Here is a 6,412-nt window from a genome sequence, read left to right as displayed (position 1 = left end):
TTTTTCTTTCCTCTTTTTGATGAGGTTAGCTAGGGGCATATCAATTTTTATTTAATCTTTCACAGAACCAACTTTACGTTTTGTTAGTTCTTTGAACTGTTTTTTTTTATCTCAATTGCATTAATTTCTGCTCTAATCTTTATGATTTCTTCCTGTTTTTGGGCTCTGGGTTTGGTTTGCTCTTCCTTTTCTAGTTGTTGAAGGTGCAGCATTACAGTAGTTATTTATTCCCATTTTTTCCTAATGTGTGAGTTCACAGCTTTGAATTTCCCTCTGAAAACTGCTTTCATTGTATCCCATAAATTCCAATAAGCTGTGCTTGAATTTTCATCGAATTGTAGATATTGTTGAATTTCTTGTTTCATTTCTTCTGTGACTCATTGGTTGCTGAGTAGGGTGTTGTTTAATTTCCATGTATTTAGGGTTTTTTTTCTGGTTTGTTTTGTCATTTATTTCCAGTTTCATTGCACTATGGTCAGATAATATGCATGGAATAATTTCTGTTTTCTTGCATAGACTTAAGCATGACCTATGGACCAGTATGTGGTCTATTTCAGAAAATGACCCATGTGCAGCTGAGAAAAATGTGAATTCAGCTGTGTTTGGGTGGAACACTCTGTATATGTCCACCAAGTCCATTTGTTTCAAACTCTGGTTCAGTTCTGTTATTTCTTGGCTAAGTTTTTGTCTGGTTGACCTATCTTTTGGAGATAAGGGTGTGTTAAGGTCTCCTGTTAAAATTGTGGCATTGGATATTAGATTTTTCATGTCCATTAAGATTTGCTTTATATAGTTGGGTACTCCTGTGTTTGGTGCATACATATATATGTATGTGTTACCTCTTCCTCTTGAATTTTTCCCCTAACCAGTATATAGTGGCCTTCTTTATTTCACTTGATAATTGTTGGTTTGAACAATTAAGACTGTCTGAGAATAGGATTGCTAAACCTGCTTTTTTCTGAGGTTCTGGGGTATGTAGTATTGTTTTCCATCCTTTGACTTTCAGCTTATGTATATCTTTAAGAGTTAAATGTGTTTCTTGTATACAGCATATTGTTGGATTTTGTTTCCTAATCCACTGTGCCAGTATATTTCTCTTAATTGGGGAATTTAGTCCATTTACATTTATGGTTATAATTGGGATGTATTGACTTAAGATTGGCATGTTATTTACCTGTTGTCGTTTAGTCCTTTTTCTCCTGTGTTTAATTGTTTGCCCTATTTAGTTGGTTGCATCTGATCTCATTTGTAGAGTTCTGGTAATTTCGCTCCCTCTCTCGGACATCTTTCAGGAGCCTGTGTAGGGTTGGCTTTGTCATCATGAAATTCTTTAGTTGTTCTTTTGCATGGAAGTGTTTCACTTCTCCATCAAACTTGAAACAGTTTTTGCAGGGTATAGTAGTATGGACTGGAATTTGTTTTTGTAGAGGACTTGAAGTATTCTGCTCCATGTTCTTCTTGCCTTCATGGTTTGTGAAGATAAGTCAGCTGTAATTCTGATGGGTTTTCCTTTGAATGTGATCTGCTTCTTTTCTCTAGCAGCTTTCAGTATATTATTCTTGAGCTGAATTTCTGGGATCTTGGCTATTATATGTCTCAGTGTGTTTTTAATTGCGTTGAGGTTATTTGGCGTTCTGTATGCTTCGGTTACCTGAATGGCAGACTATTTCCTCATTTTGGGGAAGTTTTCTGCTATTACTTCTGCCCATATTTTTTTAATGTCCTTTGTATTGACTCCTTCTTTCTCATTTATACCTATCAGTTTCACATTGTTCATCTCTGTATCGTCTTGTAAGTGATGAATTATTTCTTCCTGCATCCTAGTTGTTTTTAAGAGATGTTTTCTTACCTTTTCACTAGCTACACCAGCGTCTTCAAGATCTGAAACTCTGCCTTCACTTTCACTTAAACGGTTTTGCAAGCTTGTGACTGAGATTTTAAGTTCCTCCATATCTCTTTGATACTGCTTCATGTGGTCTATTTCTTTCCTGTATTGCTCATTCAAGGAATCCTTCATTTTTCTAATCTCCTCTATTTTTTTTTTACCAATGTCTTTTTTAGAAGCAGTTATTCATTTTTTTACTGCAGTGTTCTCTTCAGCTTGTGTTTCCTCCCTATGTTTCTGTAGTTGATTCCCTACTTTAGACACTATGAGTTCAGAGAATTCTTTCTTTATTTCAGAAAAGAATTCTGCTCTGATTTCCTCTATAATTTTCTGCTGTTGCTTATTTACTATTGACACTATTAATTCATACATTTCAGTTGAACTAGTGTCCTCTGTATTTGTTCTGGGTGGGCACTGGGTTTCCTCCATATATTTCTGCATTTGATTCTCTACTGCAGATGCTATTATTTCAGGGATTTCTTTTTTCATTTCCAATCTGAGTTCCTCTATACCTTTCTGCAACTGTTTCTTTATTTCAGAAGCCGTTGATTCATTGATTTCTGCTGTGTGATTCCCAATTTGTTCTGCTAGTGTCCTCTGCACTTGTTATGGGTAGGCTTGGGGTCTGAGATTGCATTTTGCTCCTTCTTGTTGTCATTTTGTGTAGCACTATCTTCTAACCTTTGTTGTAGAGCTTTGGTACAGTTATAACCTTAGCACTTACTGAAATTTAGGTGCAGAACTACAAAGTTTGGATTTATCCTGCTGTGCCTGGCTTGGGTCTGGCTGCTGTGCTTAGCTCCTTCCTGTTGCCACCCTTGGGAATGATCCTGTTGTGCCCCTCTGATTAGATGTTCTGCTCCTGGACTAACTGGGTGGTTCTGTCCCCTACACTCTCTGCAGGGACTGCAGCTGCAGGGTTTCACCCGAGGCCAGTATGCCAGGCCTGAGCTGAGTCTGGAAGAGACAAGGTGGTTTAGAGGGTAGAGGAAGCTCTCCCACACACTCACTGGGCCTTGACTAGGACTAGATCTGGGGGTCTCCAGAACCTGGCAGAAATTCTCACTTGGTGCGCGGGGTTGCTTATGCTGCCGAGTGGTGGTGGTGGCGTCTCAAGGGGGTGGAAGAGGGTCTCACCAATGCTGCGCCTGGGCTTGGATGTGCAAGTCCCAACTGGCGCAGGTTAGCAGGAATCTCTCCCACACACTCACTGGGCCTGGGCTAGGACTGATTAAGTCCTTTTTTGAAACTAAAATAACTTTTTCTTTTTTTTTTTGCTTTGAAATTTATAAACAAATTTTACTTCAGATCTGAAATACAATTCTTAAAACCTCAACTTTGCCAGAAAACTGTCTACACAATAATGTATTGCCTCTATTATGTTAGAATGTGTGTTAGACTCAAATACAAAAAACAAGAAATAAATCACCATCCTTCAACAATATGAGTAAAACCATGAAAGAAACCACCATCCCTCAATAATTTGAGCCATAGAATGCCTAAGAAGCAACACCGGTGGATTTACAGAGGATGGCCTGTTTTCTTCATTTAAGCACCACTAAAAAAAGCACAGATGTATGTGTTTTCAGGTCTATGCATTAAGTTGAACCTTTGTCACTAGGAATCAGGGCATTTTGTCACATAGCATTTAACACATATTAGATAACTGTGTAGTGTCAAGAGGATAGAACCACCATCATTTAAGTAATGTTGTCAACTAAGCAATAAAATGGTCTACTGAATGTTTCTTTCTTTGTCTAATTACCACATACACTGGTAGCAACTTTGAAATGAAGAAAGGAGTTTATGCTCCTTTTATTTTCTGTTTAAAATAGAACAGAAAACAAACTGAAACATAAGCCCTGTTATACATTGACAGTTTTAAAGAACATCAATTATACAAGTAAAAGACTAAACAGAAAGTGTTACAGATACCAGACATCAGTGGTGATAGGTCAGTAGACTCACAGGGCTTTGCTATGGTAGTCAGCAGGAGTCACTTTGTAATCACTGGCAGTAAACAGTGACGCAGAATTCCTTGTCAGATACTTTAGGAAATCTTCAAATAGCCCAACAATAGTGCAAAACTCTTCTCATCAAGGGGCTATAGGCCAACATAGCTCCTATTCTCACAAATAATCTCAGTAGGTGTGGTGCTCCATAAATGTGGGACATTGGCACATCAGGATGAGCCAAGAGGATTTCATCAAACTGGGGCCTCTCAAATTTACAGAGCAGCTGAGTGCCCAGCATCACATTGAAATAGTCTTTTATTCTTGCTATAACTTCATTAACTGCATATTCTTTATTATCAAAATTTCCCTGTAATTTCTTACTCTTCCAGAATGACATCTACATTTTTCTTAGAAGGAAGTTAAAAGAGCTGCTTCTGCCTGGTCACTAAGTCCAAGTCCTCCACAGTCCATAGTTTTAATTCTTTGGGAATCTTCACTTTAACTCCCATCCTATTCTTAAATGCTTCTTCATTTTCAATGGTGGGGTCTGCCTGTGCCCTTTCTTCCGAGAGGGCTGGGGTGCTTCACTGGTGCTGCCACCATCTCCATTCCAAGGGGCCTTCTGCTTGTTCTTTCTTGTCTTCCTCACAGATCCTGAAGGAGAGTTCTCCATGGAACAACCACCCATCTTCCTGGAAGAGCTGGCTCAAGATTCTTTGGCTGCAGACCAGCTGCCTTCTTTCCTGAGGAGGCCCTCTCATCTCATTTCTCTCCTCATTGCTTTGGGATGGCTTTTTGAAGTGGTCTTCTTCTGCAGATTGCTGTCCACAAATTTGAGAACCCTGCTTTCTGGAACTCATTACATCCTGTTTTTTTCCCCAATAATTTTATTGAGAAACAAATAGCAATGAGACAGTTTCAATAATCAATACATTGCATATTGTTTTCTTAGTAGTTATTTGTTGTTCAAGATGCAGACAAGATATCCTGTTTACAAATACAATTAGAATAAATCCCTCTATTCTTTGAATTAAGAGAATGTAGCTGTATATCTATCTTAACTATTTTGAATATACAAATACAAAATGATGCTTCACTGTATCCCTTTTTTGTTTAGTTTTGTCACTTAAATATTATAGATGTGTGAATTCAGCAAAATATTCCAAAATAGTTCAGTAGTTCATAATATTAGTGGGTTTTCCGTAAGACTGGCAATGTCAAAAGTTGTTGACTTGAGTCTTTTACAGGTCAGCATGACAACATGGCTTTACTTCTCACACTTCAGTTTTATACTTTTCTGTTGAATGGTTAAGACAAAGATACAGGAAGACCTATGTAACAAGAATTGTTGCTTTTGTATCTGATAAGGTCAGTGAAATCCCCTCAGGATTTATCCTGAAACCCAGTACCGCAGTTTGTAGATCCTTTGTCAGTGTCAGCCATGTGGATGAGTCACAGCCATTGCTTGACCAATTTGCTCTCTGTGAAAGCCTGAAAAAATGTGTTCTCTCCATGTGACTCTCCTTACACACATTCTACATCATCTATCACTTTCCTCTGTGGCCCCATAATCTTGATCGAAGCTCTCCTCAATCCTGTTTTTATTCCAGCCAACGATCTTCCTTCTTTCCTTCCCAAGAACTGCTAGTAATTTCCCAAGTGGAATCTTACAGGTCTTTGGGGTGGTGTGGAAGGATGAAGTAGGAGACACAACCCAAGATTCTATAATCAAGGACAGGTCTGCAATCAGAATCAGATGTCCTGATCCTTACTGTATGCCAAACTTAGTTTTTCTGATGGTGCCCTGAAATGAGAATCCAGGTCTCTCCAGCAGTTCATGTGTGCACTGCTGTCCCTCCAAGTACCATTGTAATAGTATGACTAAAATAACTTTGTAAACTTTGTTTAATAACAAATAATATCTAAACATCAAGAATTTATTTGTCACATTGAGTAACCAATCTTGTACACCCTTTTCCTTCAAGATTTTTTTTTTTTTTTTTTTTTTTTTTAGAACCAGGGATTGAACTCAGGCCCTTGCGCTTGCCAGGGAAGCACTTATTCCACTGAGCCATCTCCCGGGCCCCTTCAAGATTATTAAGAAAAATTCTTATATCTTCTCTCATTTTGACAAATGATTGCTGATAAATGTGACCTCACCTCCATCCACTGTCTGAAGTATATTTTACAACTTTTTTCTAGAATTGCTTTCTTTGTTTCCCTTTTTAAAAAATCAAAATAGACTTTAATCTCTGAGAGCAGATACTTCTCATACACATCGGCTGTAAGTGGTGAATCTGGAGTACAAGAATTTAAGTAAAGAACCAAAACTCTTGTTTTTTCATTGAACTAGTTGTTTGAACTGGGGGGAGGCTGAGACAGAATAATTCAAGTGCATAGTGTAAAGATAGACTTGCCACTATAAGTACATTGATTGAGATTTGAGTAATTGGAAAATGGTTCTTAAAATCTGAATTTTACTATTGGGCACAGTTTCCTAAAACAGAATACTCAAATAAGTATCACCAATTTCGCTAGCTCCTTGGATGACTATTTCATTATTTCCAATTTT

The 6,412-nt window shown here is 37.9% G+C and overlaps 1 protein-coding gene and 1 pseudogene across 2 annotated transcripts in view; both read right to left on the bottom strand.

Annotated features, from left to right (window-relative positions):
* Positions 1-6,412, bottom strand: part of Mdga2 (MAM domain containing glycosylphosphatidylinositol anchor 2) — an 883,696-nt gene that overhangs the window by 107,597 nt on the left and 769,687 nt on the right. The window lies entirely within an intron of this gene.
* Positions 3,850-4,700, bottom strand: LOC105743150 (annotated as a pseudogene).

Source organism: Octodon degus, unplaced genomic scaffold (assembly GCF_000260255.1).
Source record: "Octodon degus isolate 3935 unplaced genomic scaffold, OctDeg1.0 scaffold00102, whole genome shotgun sequence".
Taxonomy (NCBI): Eukaryota; Metazoa; Chordata; class Mammalia; order Rodentia; family Octodontidae; genus Octodon; species Octodon degus.
Note: the sequence above shows the minus strand (reverse complement) of the source record. Positions and strands in the feature narration are given on the sequence as shown.